This window comes from Microcaecilia unicolor, chromosome 14 (assembly GCF_901765095.1).
Source record: "Microcaecilia unicolor chromosome 14, aMicUni1.1, whole genome shotgun sequence".
NCBI classification, from domain to species: Eukaryota; Metazoa; Chordata; class Amphibia; order Gymnophiona; family Siphonopidae; genus Microcaecilia; species Microcaecilia unicolor.
This window is the reverse complement of record NC_044044.1, coordinates 26,769,644-26,783,782: the sequence shown is the minus strand read 5'-3', so window position 1 is coordinate 26,783,782 and position 14,139 is coordinate 26,769,644.

Genomic DNA, 14,139 nt, shown 5'->3' with positions numbered 1-14,139 from the left:
CAGGTACTTGCCCTGAGTCACAAGGAGCTGCAGTGGAAATTGAACCCAGTTTCCCAGGATCAAAGTCCAAAGCACTAACCACTAGACTCCTCCTCCACTAGCAACAATCCATGTAGAATCTGAAATAGGGAAATGGGACTTGATACACCGCCTTTCTGTGGTTTTTGCAAGTACATTCAAAGCGGTTTACATATATTCAGGTACTTATTTTGTACCAGGGGCAATGGAGGGTTAAGTGACTTGCCCAGAGTCACAAGGAGCTGCAGTGGGAATCGAACTCAGTTCCCCAGGATCAAAGTCCACTGCACTAACCACTAGGCTATTGTTCCACTGTTTGGCACAGAGGTACTGTTTGAGGTGGGGTGGGGGGGGGGAGGGCAGGAGGGAACAAGCAGGGACAATAAAAGACAGTAATTACTGAGAGGAAAAAGAGGTGCAGGGAAGGGAAAGCAGGGACAATAACCAGAGATACAGGAACCATTTAGGGAGAAAGTGGGGGGGGGGGGGCAGGAGCGGAAAGTACAGGAACTGCAGAGATCAGATAGAGGAGGGCAGGATGGAAAAACACAGGAGCAGTAACCAGAGACACACAAACTGAACGGCTGAGGGGAGAGAGAGTGGGCAGAGAAGAGAAAGCAAGGGCAATTAGCAGAGATACAGGAACTGCAGAATTGCCAGCAGAGATAGAGGGGGAAATACACGAATTGTACATTGTAGAGATGAGACAGAGGAGGGCAGAAGCCATAACCAGAGACATACAAACCTAACCACTGAGGAGACAGAGGAGGGCAGAAAAGAGAAAGCAGGGGCAATAACTGGAGACACATGAACTGCTGGGGGGAGAGAGGGGGCAGGAGGGGAAAAGCAGGGGCAATAACCAGAGATACAGGAACTATTGAGGGAGAGAGATGAGCAGGAGGGAAAAATGCAGAAGCAATAACCAGAGACACAGGAACTGCTGGGGGGAGAGAGGGGGCAGGAGGGGAAAAGCAGGGGCAATAACCAGAGATACAAAAACCTTGTACATGGAGGGAGTGGGGATTTGGCAGGGGTGACGACAGGAAGAGCTCTTTAAATGGGAAACTACAGTACAACAGAAGCCAAGTGAATTGAAAAGGTGAGACCTTCTAGGTAAATGGAAAGCAGAAACATTTTCCCCCTCTGTTATTTCCTTTCCTTGTATTTATTTATTAGGATGTATTCACTCAAGGCGGTGTACAGCAAGAATAGATCAAACATGAGCAATAGACAATTACAGCAGTAAAAATATTCCAATAATACAAAGCCTGGCGTTAGTTACTACTTACAATGTCAACACAATACGTAATAGAACATTTTAATAGACAGTGTAGGGTATAAGACTAGATGGGACATAGAGCTAGGTAAGAGAGTAAGAGGAGTTAGAAAATAAGGTAAAACTTGCTCCAGTAGCAGATTACAGCCAAGGGCTGAGTGAGAAGCCTAGTGCTATCATTAATTAAGAAACGCACTACATGTCTCAGCATGCACTAGGGGGGAAATCCAGGACTGACTCAGCCTGTTTGGGTGACCTGAGGCTCAATAGCCACTTTTTACTGGCCACATTTCATCCCTCCCCTTGGTCACACTCACCTACCTGCAGGTCCTGGGTCGGAGAAGGCCAAAGGTTTTGGGTCAATCACTCACTGTTCCCGTCTCTTTTTCCCTTTTCTGTTTTTCTCCTTTTTTCTTTGTTGTCTTTGATTTTCCTGATTATGTATTAAATGTATCGTTGTGAGGTTATGTTTGTAACTGCCTTGGTGCTGTAGGGTGGAAAGCGGAATATTATGCAACAAAATCAACCCCACATCAAAATCTCTCTCCCCCCTTTCTCGGTATTTCTTGTTTTTTCTGCTTCTCTCCTCTTTCGTGCACCTCCCGTTTCTCCCTTCCTCTCTTCCCTTCTCTTTGTCTATCTCTTTTTCTCTTTCCCCTTTCCTCTCTGTCTCTGTTTCCTGTTTTCTTTCCCTTTTATGCTCTTGTCTTTTACCTCCTCTCTGTCTTCCCTTGTCTCTCTATCCCCTTTTGTCTCTTCCTTCCTTTTTCTGGTCTCACCTCCTTTCTCTTTTCCCCTTTCCTCTCTGTCTCTCCCTTTTCCTTTTCCCTTTCTTTTATCTCTCACCCTCTATCTTCCCATCTCTACCCCCTCTTCCCTTCCTAAATGTCTCCCTTTCACCTTCCTTATCCCTCTGACCCTTTCCCTGTCCCTTCTCCCTTCTAGTAAATGCTCTGAGGTTTTGCACCCTCCTTATATACCTGGGGTGGGCAAATGAAAGACAATAGCTGCTCTCTGCCTCCTTCCAAACTCAGCAGCCCCTCCAACAGCACTTAATGACATCAGGAAAGGTGTGAAGGGATCATCTTCAAAACTACATCCCCCGCCCCCACCCCCATGATTTCATTAGCTGTCCGAGCTTTATTGGGTTGACTAAAGAAATACTTTAGGTAGAACAGGATGGGGGTGCAGGGTGGAGGGAGTTAATCTTGGAAGCGGGGAGGGGGACAGGGATGAAGTGTGTGCATTTGTTAAGCGAGATGGGAGATGGTGGAATGAGTGGGTTTATGTCAGGGATTTCTCTTTCTGCTGCCTTCTCTTGGTTCTTATCAGTCAGAAGCATACAGAAATGGAAAATCTGGGCTCCCCCCCCCCCCCCCCGGGCTCCCTCCTCCCCTTCACCTGCTCCACTCAGGCCCTTCCAGTCTCTGTTCAAGCACCCTTACATAGTAACATAGTAGATGATGGCAGATAAAGACCTGAATGGTCCATCTAGTCTGCCCAACAAGATAAACTCATTTTACATGGTACGTGATACTTTATATGTATACCTGAGTTTAATTTGTCCTTGCCTATCTCAGGGCACAGACCATACAAGCCTGCCCAGTACTGTTCTTGTACTAACTTCTGGAGCTAACGTTGAAGCCCCTTAAAATTCACACTCCAGCCCATCCCTATCTATTCAGTCACGATCAGGGCATAGACCGTAGAAGTCTGCCCAGCACTGTTCTTGTACTAAAAGTTCTGAAGCTAATGTTGAAGCCCCTTAAAATTTACACTCCAGCCCTTCCTGCTGCAGAACCACAGACCACACTAGCTTTCCTTCCCACTGAGATGAAACTGAAACAGGCAAGAAGTGAGAGATCAACTCGTACAACTCCTTAGGCTCACACAAATAATTTTTTTTTAAATTTTCTCTTAATGCAATTTTAAAACAATTCTACACAAAAAATTTTTGTATATCAAAATGTGCTCAGTCCGTGCCTGGTGCAACCATTATATCCCCAGGGAGAATATGTGGCCATCATGTCACAGTTGACCCTTATAGGATTATAATGGTTTTGTTATGAGTAAGTACCCTTTAAAGAGGTTAACAATTGATTTGATAGGGTCTATCTCCCTACTGAATTTCTTTGTTTATAGTTTCCCTTTCTGATGAAGATGTGTGAAACTCGGCCAGAGTTAAAGGGAACAAAGTACTGAAATTGAGAGAAAGCATGGATGAATGTATGAGTATGTTTTGAGCACCAACAAGAGCACGAGATATCCTTAAGCATAAAGGAATCCTGCTCAGAAGGAATGGATCCTAAGGAGCTTAGCCGAGATTGGGTGGCAGAGCCGGTGGTGGGAGGCGGGGATAGTGTTGGGCAGACTTATACGGTCTGTGCCAGAGCCGGTGGTGGGAGGCGGGGATAGTGCTGGGCAGACTTATACGGTCTGTGCCAGAGCCGGTGGTGGGAGGCGGGACTGGTGGTTGGGAGACAGGGATAGTGCTGGGCAGACTTACACGGTCTGTGCCCTGAAAAGGACAGGTACAAATCAAGGTAAGGTATACACAAAAAGTTGCACATGTGAGTTTACCTTGTTGGGCAGACTGGATGGACCATGCCGGTCTTTTTCTGCCGTCATCTACTATGTTACTATGTTATGGGAAGTGATTATAATAATATTTGCTGTGCATTTTTTTGGACAGATTTGGTTGTTTTGTTTGTGGGGATAGTTATATCAGTGAGTATGCATGTACCTTCATATATTTAGTGCAGGAGTGAGCTAGTAGGGTCTAAGAAGGTTGGGCAATGTTTTGTCAAAAATGTGCTAATTTAAATTTATTATACTATCTCATATATGGTGAAGGCCTTATATCTGGTCTGGGTGTATGTACATACATTTAAGGAGGCGGAACATTGAATGTGCAGTGATGCTTTTCCAACTGTGACATGATGACCACATATTCTCCCTGGGGATATAATGGTTGCACCAGGCACGGACTGAGCACATTTTGATATACACAACTTTTTTGTGTAGAATTGTTTTAAAATTGCATTAAGAGAAAATTTTAAAAAAATATTATTTGTTTGAGCCTAAGGAGTTGTACGAGTTGATTTGTTAGACTTGGGGTATTTACGTGGTGCTTCCATTTATATAGGTTTATAAGAAGTGAGAGATGCCAGAGGAAGAAAAACTGAAGTGATAGTTAAAAACAGACAGAGGAGATCTCCTAAGGCAAGCAGAAAGTGAGGGTGTGGCTAACTAGCAGGTGGTCCCCAGGTACAGGCCACCTCCTGGGTTAATCCACAGCCCTGGCAGCTGAGACCAGTCCAGAGGAGAATTAACCCCTGGCAAGCAGCCTTAATTAAACAAAATCTCCCAGGAGGGGGAGGGGGGACAGTGCCAGGGACCCTCTTCCCCCTATCCAAAGACACAGGGGGCAGGGAGAAGGAACTCTGATTGTTAGTCCATAAAAGCAGCAGTGGCCGTATATCCCTAAGAAAATATCAACCTCCAGCGATGAACCCTGGAAACAAATACTCAAATGTCTAGGAGAAAGAATGTATGGATATATCTAGATATTGCATGAGCAACACAGGAAAGACGCAAACTATTTCTTTCCTGGGTGTTAAATGCCTCTTTATAATTCCTTGTCTTTTTTAGATTCGAAAAGAGTCTGGTTTACCTGCTTCCCTAAGGAGTTTAGTTAAGAGCAGTGCATTTTTTTTTTTTTTTAGCAAAAAGGTGCCGGTACTCAAATGCCAGACCACCCTTCAGGGGTGGGGTGATCACTGAGGGACCCACCCCACAAAAGCCAGGCCCCCTGCAACCAGTCACAGAATCTATGACAAGGCAGAATTGGTGTGTAGAGCCTGAGCTCTTTCATTAAAACTTGGGGTCCATGGGTCAATTTTAGCAGACAACGGAAAAGGTGCCGGTACTCAGTACCCCCAAGTACCCCCTCAAGAAAAGCCCTGGTTAAGGGTGATGGGTAATGAAGCTGGGTTGCATCCTCGCTATTACTGTTTTCTTGTTGGTAACTTCACTAATTATGTCCTTTCCATAATGTTTATAGTCTAATCCGGGAGGAGATGGGATATTTCCTTTTGGTGCATTGCATTTTGTTGCTTTGAAGTTTTGATTTTCGATTCCAAACCTTCCCAATGTTTCTGCAGCAAGTGGTTATTTTGAGACAATTATGAATGAATGAAGGGGGCATGTCGGGGGCATTTTGGAGGTGGGATGAGGGTAAGATTAGGGCATACCTAACACTTGGATGTTTTATAGCCATAATGAAACAAAATGAAAAGTTTCATCTAGGGATGAAACTTTAATGTTTTGGTCTAGACCTATTTTTAGAACAAATAAGGCACAAAAAGGTGCCCTAAATTACCACTGAATTGAATTAGGGATGACTCCCCCTCGCTGCTCCGGTGATCGCTGACCCCCTCCCACCCCTAAACAATGTGATTGAAAATATTAGTTACCAGCCTCTATGACCAAAAAGGTAATAACACAGAGCATAAAAACATATTACATATGGTATTTTCAAAAAAAAAAAAAAAAAAGATGTTTTGCTTTTTCAGAAATGGACAAAATGCGGCTTACATATTGTATACAGGTACTTATTTGTACCTGGGGCAATGGAGGGTTAAGTGACTTGCCCAGAGTTACAAGGACCTGCCTGTGCCTGAAGTGGGAATTGAACTCAGTTCCTCAGGACCAAAGTCCACCACCCTAACCACTAGGGCAAACCATCTAAAGTCAGACTTAAAAAGTCATATCTAAAATGCCCCTCTAAGTGTCCTGATAGGAAAACACTCACAAGGGACAGTTGTAGCTGGTATTCCTAAATATTTCATAGCTAGCCTAGCAATGACCAGATTGTACATAAAAAGGGGAAGATACCAGCCCACAATGGACAGGTGAGGCAAGATCCCCCATTCCACCCTACTGCTGATAGAAGCAGCCTTGTGGCACTTCCATAGTAGAAAGGGGGAATATTGCCTCTTTATGGAGGGATTGTGGGACTGGAAGGGGGGAGGGTGTGGTAACAGTGGTTAGTGTATCTGGGTTTAAAAAAAAGTTTTGGACAAGTTCCTAGAGGAAAAGTCTATAAGTCTGCTATTGAGACAGACATGGGAAAGCCAAGCTTGCCCTGGGACTGGTAGCATGGAACGTTGCTACTATTTGGAATTCTGTCAGGTACCTGTGACCTGGATTTGCCACTGTTGGAAACAGGATACTGATATAGATGGACCATTGTTCTGACCCAGTATGGTGAAAATCTACTATTTCTGGGATAAGCAGTATAGAATGTTTTGTACTTTTTGGGGATCTTGCCAGGTATTTGTGACCTGGATTGGCCACTGTTGGAAACAGGATGCTGGGCTTGATGGACTTTTGGTCTTTCCCAGTATGGCAATACTTATGTACTTATGAATGGATAAATAAATATATAATATGATCCTTGCTCATTCCTGGGCTCTTTCACATCTCCATTGGATCCCATTCCTTGTTCTACTTTCTTAATTATGTTTTTTCTTTATTCCTATATATGTAATAGTTTTTAGAGCATAAAGGACAAATTCTGCCCTTCCCACCCTCTCTCTCTCTCCAGGGATCCCTCTTCAGCTATTTGTGCTGTATTCACATTCCCAGAGAAAAGAAGGGAAAAATGGGCCAGGACTGGGAGGTCTTTACGCACTGTCATAGTCTGTGCATCTGGGGGTATCTGAAAACCGCAATTATCAAGAGCCAGGCAGCATCCCAGAGCCCCCCCAAAAAGGACAAAGATGGGCCCCTGCAGAGGTAACAGATGGCAGGCAGGGGCCCCTAATCCTTCACTTGTTTGTGCCCTATTCGCATCACTGTTTGAACTAAGCAGTGCAACAGGGGTGACCCAAAACAGAGCACTCCGTTCAGACATTTGTTAGCGGAGACCCTGATGCCAGAGTGAGGACAGGGGACCCTACAATGTGCCTCCTGTCAATCTGCTGTGGAAATCCGAGATGCTCGGGTTTAAGTCAAGGATAAAATCCTTCCTGAGCAGAGAGGTAAGAGCAGCCATGTCCCTCAATCTCCCCTTTCCCATGAAATTGTTTTCTGCATGAGAACACATGGAAAAAGAGGGAGGGGGTCTTCCTAACAGTGTACATCTCCTTTTTCAAGGGCCAAATCTTTCCTATCACATCCCCTCTACCCATTCCAGTATTTATTAGGATTTATTTACCGCCTTTTTGAAGGATTTCACTCAAGGCGTTGTACAGTAAGAATACATCAAACATAAGCAATAGACAATTACAGCAGTAAAAATGCCTTCTGTCTCGCTGCACCCTACGCCTGGAATAAACTTCCTGAGCCCCTACGTCTTGCCCCATCCTTGGCCACCTTTAAATCTAGACTGAAAGCCCACCTCTTTAACATTGCTTTTGACTCGTAACCACTTGTAACCACTCGCCTCCACCTACCCTCCTCTCTTCCTTTCCCGTACACATTAATTAATTTGATTTGCTTACTTTATTTTTTGTCTATTAGATTGTAAGCTCTTTGAGCAGGGACTGTCTTTCTTCTATGTTTGTGCAGCGCTGCGTACGCCTTGTAGCACTATAGAAATGCTAAATAGTAGTAGTAGTAGTAGTAAAAATATTCAAATAACAATACAAAGTATGGCATATTATACTATTCAACACAATACGTAATAAAACGTTTTAATAGACAGCATAGGGTATAAGCAAAGATGGAAAATATAGATAGGTAAGAGAGTAAGAGGAATTAGAAAATACGGAGTTGCACATGAGGTCAGAGAGGTGATTAAATATTATCTCAGCTAGGGTAGGAGTGGATAAACAATAAGGTATCCTTAAATCTACAGCCGAAACCCTTGTTGCAACAGGACCGCGAAGCAGGGCTGAGTGTTCCTGTAATACATCCTGCCACGGGCTGATCGCTTTCAGTGGCGTAGCCACAGGTGGGCCTGGGTGGGCCCTGGGTTCAGGCCCACCCAACAGTAGCACACATTTAGTGGTAGCTGGTGGAGATCCCAAGCTCTATCAGCTGAAGGCTTCCCTTTCATGGTAAGCCAAGGTGGAAAGAAGCGTTTTCTCGTCAGCTGAGATATTTTTTTGGTGGTGGGGTGGTGGTGAAGAACACTTGGTGCCCACCCACTTCTTGCCTAGGCCCACTCAGAATCTGTTGTCTGGCTACGCCCCTGCTAATGACCCTGATTTCTGTAGCCCCCCCCCCCTCGCCATCCCAGTCCTGTGTTCATTCTATAATCAAAGAAATTCCAGCTGAATACGGTGTAGGGATCATGCATTTGGGACTCAGTTTATTGGCAGAAGATCAACCCCCCCCCCTACCCCCATGTTCAACAATGCCCTGGGATAGGGGCACAAATTTTGCCTAAAGGGGCTGGGGGTGGAGACAGTCACAGTTGCTTCTGGATCTTCTGGAAGTGCAACCCCTGATCTGGAGCCCTTTCCACGATCATCATTTAGGGCCCTTTAATAGATAAGAGTGAGACAAATATAGGCCAATCAAGCCATTGTGACATCACTGATGAGGTTGGCTATTAGGCATTGGTGGAATGAGGCATTATGACATCACAATCTCAGCTGGTTAAATCACTGCTATATGTAATAATAGTAAGCCAAGCCATTGTGACATCACTGATGAGGTTGGCTCTTAGGCATTGGTGGATTGAGGCATTATGACATCACAATCTCAGCTCTGGTTAAATCACTGCTATATGTAATACTACTACTACTACTTAACATTTCTAGAGCGCTACTAGGGTTACGCGGCGCTGTACAGTTTAACAAAGAAGGATAGTCCCTGCTCGACGGAGCTTACAATCTAAAGGACGAAATGTCAAGTTGGGGCAGTCTAGATATCCTGATGGTTATGTGCCGAAGGACCAGACAAGAGTTGCAGGGTCAATCTCTCCCCCCCCCCCCCCCCAATGTTTATAAGGGACTGTTATTATTCTGATTGCTATAAGTACATGGTAGCAACAACGGCTAAATGAACCCTACACGAATACAGTACAAACAACTGAAGAGAGACCACAGGAGAGGAAAGAACACTGCCCGTACCTATCATTCAGCACAAACAGATGAGGAATGGAGCCCAGTTGAAGATCTGTCTGTGCTGTATTCGTGCTTTGCACAAATCAGCGTGACACTTGCATGGAGGGCTCTGATAAAGATCTGCTCTTCAGTAGTTTGTGCTGTATTCCTTGGGTTCTCTGAATAATCAGAATGACTGTATTTGACTTCATTTGTTGGAGCTAAATCATTCAGATGCTAGAAAGTGCTGGGAAAATTCTTTCAGCGTGGGTTTTCTCTCTCAGTCCTTAGCCTAGCCTTTTGGACGGCAGGGGCAACATCCAGAAGGAACATTGGGCTGGGACTTGATATACTGCCTTTCTGTGGTTTACATATTCCATACAGGTGCTTATTTTGTACCAGGGGCAACAGAGGGTTAAGTGACTTACCCAGAGAGTCACAAGGAGCTGCAGTGGGAATTAAACCCAATTCTCCTGATTCTCCAGCTGCTGCACTAACCATTAGGCTACAACCATTCGCTCTCAGTGAAGCTGCTTCTAAACCCGCAGTCTTAGATCCAGACTGCGTCTGATTGCCAATCACATACGGGGTGACTCCTAAATTTTGTGGTGGATTAGGAAGGAAGGGAGTGTAAGTGTCCCCCTTCTACAGCATCTGAGACCCATATGTCAGAGAACAGCTAAAGGAAGTTCACTGGAGAGATCAGTGGTTGGGGGGGGGGGGGGGGGGAGGGGGGGTCACTATTCTACAGAGATAATATTCGACTACAATGCTAAACAATGTTAGGCCAATTTCATTGTGAGGAAGACTTGGAGGCTCATTTTCAAAGCACTTAGCCTCCCAAAGTTCCATAGAAACCTATGGAACTTAGCCTCCCAAAGTGCTTTGAAAATATGCCTCATAGTAACATAGTAGATGACGGCAGAAAAAAAAGACCTGCACGGTCCATCTAGTCTGCCCAACAAGATAAAGTCATATGTGCTACTTCTTGTGTATACCTTACCTTGATTTGTATCTGCCATTTTCAGGACACAGACCGTAGAAGTCTTGCCCGGAACTAGCCCCATTTTCAGGACACAGACCGCAGAAGTCTTGCCCGGAACTAGCCCCATTTTCAGGACACAGACCGCAGAAGTCTTGCCCGGAACTAGCCCCATTTTCAGGACACAGACCGCAGAGGTCTTGCCCAGAACTAGCCCCATTTTCAGGACACAGACCGCAGAAGTCTTGCCCGGAACTAGCCCCATTTTCAGGACACAGACCGCAGAGGTCTTGCCCAGAACTAGCCCCACCACCCAAACACCAGCCCCGCCTCCCATCTAAAAGTTTAAGGATCAGGGTAGCCCTCCGCACCACCGGACAAAGTACTGCCAATACAATATAACATAGTAACGTAGTAGATGACGGCAGAAAAAGACCTGCACGGTCCATCTAGTCTGCCCAACAAGATAAAGTCATATGTGCTACTTCTTGTGTATACCTTACCTTGATTTGTATCTGCCATTTTCAGGACACAGACCGTAGAAGTCTTGCCCAGAACCAGCCCCATTTTCAGGACACAGACCTAGAAGTCTTGCCCAGAACTAGCCCCACCACCCAAACACCAACCCCGCCTCCCAATCTCGGCTAAGCTTCAGAGGATCCATTCCTTCTGCACAGGATTCCTTTATGTTTATCCCATAATATATGTTTGAAAAGTGAACAATCTGAAGGGATAAAGTGATGGATCAAAGCAGAAATGCTGGAGGATTCTGGACGGGGTAAGGGGAGAATTTCTTTTTTTTTTTTTTTTAAACAGGTTGGCCTCCAGAGCTGGAATGAACTGGCTTGACTCAGGTTGATCTTATCAGGTGTCCCATTGTAAGGATTTCAGTGCCCATTGGCTCTACCAATGTGCTTAGTATTTGCAGAGTGTTAAATAAAGGGTTGAACTTTCCATGGGGGGGGGGGGGGGGGAAGGAAAGAGTTTGACTAGACAACAGTAGCATTGTGATACTGGAACAGGGACATTCCCCCTTCTCCTCCCAGGCACCACCAATTCTTCTGTAGTAAATAACAAGTAACCCCCCCTCTTTCCTTTTTGGAAAGTTTTTTTTTTTTTTAATATATATTTATTTTCTGCAAAGTCCACGGATCCCAGTGGATTACAATATTGCATATATAATCAAAATCCCTGACACTAACAATTAGAACATTTGAGCACTGTTCTTTTCATCCAGTTTGTACCTGCAAGGAGCAGCAGTGGGATTTGAACTGACCAGTGCTCTAACCACTAGGCCACTCCTCCACTCCGGAATCTTGCTATTCTTTGGGGTTCTACATGGAATGTCACTACTCTTTGAGATTCTAGATGGAATCTTGTCACTCTTTAAGATTCCAGAATCTTATTTATTTTAGATTTTGCTCACACCTTTGCTCAAGGTGAGTTACATTCAGGTACTCTGGATATTTCTCTGACCCAGGAGAGCTCACAATCTAAGTTTGTACCTGAGGCAATGGAGGGTTAAGTGACTTGCCCAAGATCACAAGGAGCAGCAGTGGGATTTGAACTGACCAGTGCTCTAACCACTAGGCCACTCCTCCACTCCGGAATCTTGCTATTCTTTGGGGTTCTACATGGAATGTCACTACTCTTTGAGATTCTAGATGGAATCTTGTCACTCTTTAAGATTCCAGAATCTTATTTATTTTAGATTTTGCTCACACCTTTTTCAGTAGTAGCTCAAGGTGAGTTACATTCAGGTACTCTGGATATTTCTCTGTCCCAGGAGGGCTCACAATCTAAGTTTGTACCTAAGGCAATGGAGGGTTAAGTGACTTGCCCAAGATCACAAGGAGCAGCGGCGGGATTTGAATGGAGGTGGCCAGTTTCCAATCCCTCTGCTGCTCCTTGTGATCTTGGGCAAGTCACTTAACCCTCCATTACCTCAGGTACAAACTTTAGATTGTGAGCCCTCCATGGACAGGGAAAGGTTCTTACTGGATTTTTACAACTTCAAAGTAGAGGACATGATAGCTGGAGCATCGTTCTTCAAAACCTTAAAAGCTAAAAGTTACATTTGTTAAAGGAATCCTTTTTTTTTTTTATCAATGGCCAACCAATGCAAAGAAGCCAGATCTGGGGAAACAATGCTCATGGCGTGGAATCTGTGCAATCATACGAGCCGCAGAGTTCTGCGCAACCTGAAGCGACTTCAGCGTAGAAGCTGGAAGACCCGCAAGTAACGAGTTACAATCGTCGAAATGTGGTACACAACTCTGCAAAATCATATGGAAATTAGAAGCAGAAAGCAACTCTCTCTCCTTCTCCTCAACACTCTCAATTTAAAAAGGACAGTCTTAATAAGTTGTTTAATGTGACTCTTCAGAGATGAATAACTTTGCCAAGAGGATGGTATCTAAGCACTGGGATAACCTTAACAGAGAGGCAGTTACACCTTGCTGGGCAGACTGGATGGACGGCTGCTGTACATAAGTACATAAGTAATGCCACACTGGGAAAAGACCAAGGGTCCATCGAGCCCAGCATCCTGTCCACGACAGCGGCCAATCCAGGCCAAGGGCACCTGGCGAGCTTCCCAAACGTACAAACATTCTATACATGTTATTCCGGAATTGTGGATTTTTCCCAAGTCCATTTAGTAGCGGTTTATGGACTTGTCCTTTAGGAAACCGTCTAACCCCTTTTTAAACTCTGCCAAGCTAACCGCCTTTCACCACGTTCTCCGGCAACGAATTCCAGAGTTTAATTATGCGTTGGGTGAAGAAACATTTTCTCCGATTTGTTTTAAATTTACTACACTGTAGTTTCATCGCATGCCCCCTAGTCCTAGTATTTTTGGAAAGCGTGAACAGACGCTTCACATCCACCTGTTCCACTCCACTCATTATTTATATACCTCTATCATGTCTCCCCTCAGCCGTCTCTTCTCCAAGCTGAAAAGCCCTAGCCTCCTTAGTCTTTCTTCATAGGGAAGTCGTCCCATCCCCGCTGTCATTTTAGTCGCCCTTCGCTGCACCTTTTCCAATTCCACTATATCTTTGCTGTGTCGAGTCGAGTTTGATGTTTTTGCAATAAAGCCTTTAATCCATCCACATGTCTCCTTTGTTGTTTGAGAAGAGCCATCTTCCCCTACTCCTTTTTTTTTGGGGGGGGGGGGCGGTCCTTAACTGCCATCATCTGTTATATTACTATGGACTTGCTGGTGCAAGAAGGGTGTCTCTGTTCTGTGCACCTCATTTCTGCCCTGCTGTGCCTACTCCAACCCCTCTACATGGCTCAGTCAATGAGTCTTCTCTCTTGCCCCGTAGCATCCTCTGGTTTGCTATGCTTATATACAAGGGCAATAGAGGATTAAGTGACTTGCTCAGAGTCACAAGGAGCTGCAGTAGGGACTTGAACCATTTCCCCCTGGTTCTCAGGCTGCTGCGCTAACCATTAAACTACACCCTCTAACCCAGCAATGGTGTTGCAAGGCTGATCATCTTCATCAGAAAATCCCCCCATGCAGGTATCACAGTGACACATATAAAGCAGCAACACAGCACCAACAACTGAAGAGCTGATCTTTATCGGAATCACGTGCAGGAATCACACTGATACAGCATGACTACAGCACAGATAGATGAAGAAAGCATGAATACAGCACAGATAGATGAAGAACAAGGGCTCGGGGAAGTAAGAAAAAATATATATAAGATGACCTAGAAATAATGCTTGAATCAGAAGGGGCAGAGCCCGGCAACTGGATTTATGAGTTTAAAGGTTGGGCCACCGCTGTGGCTTTT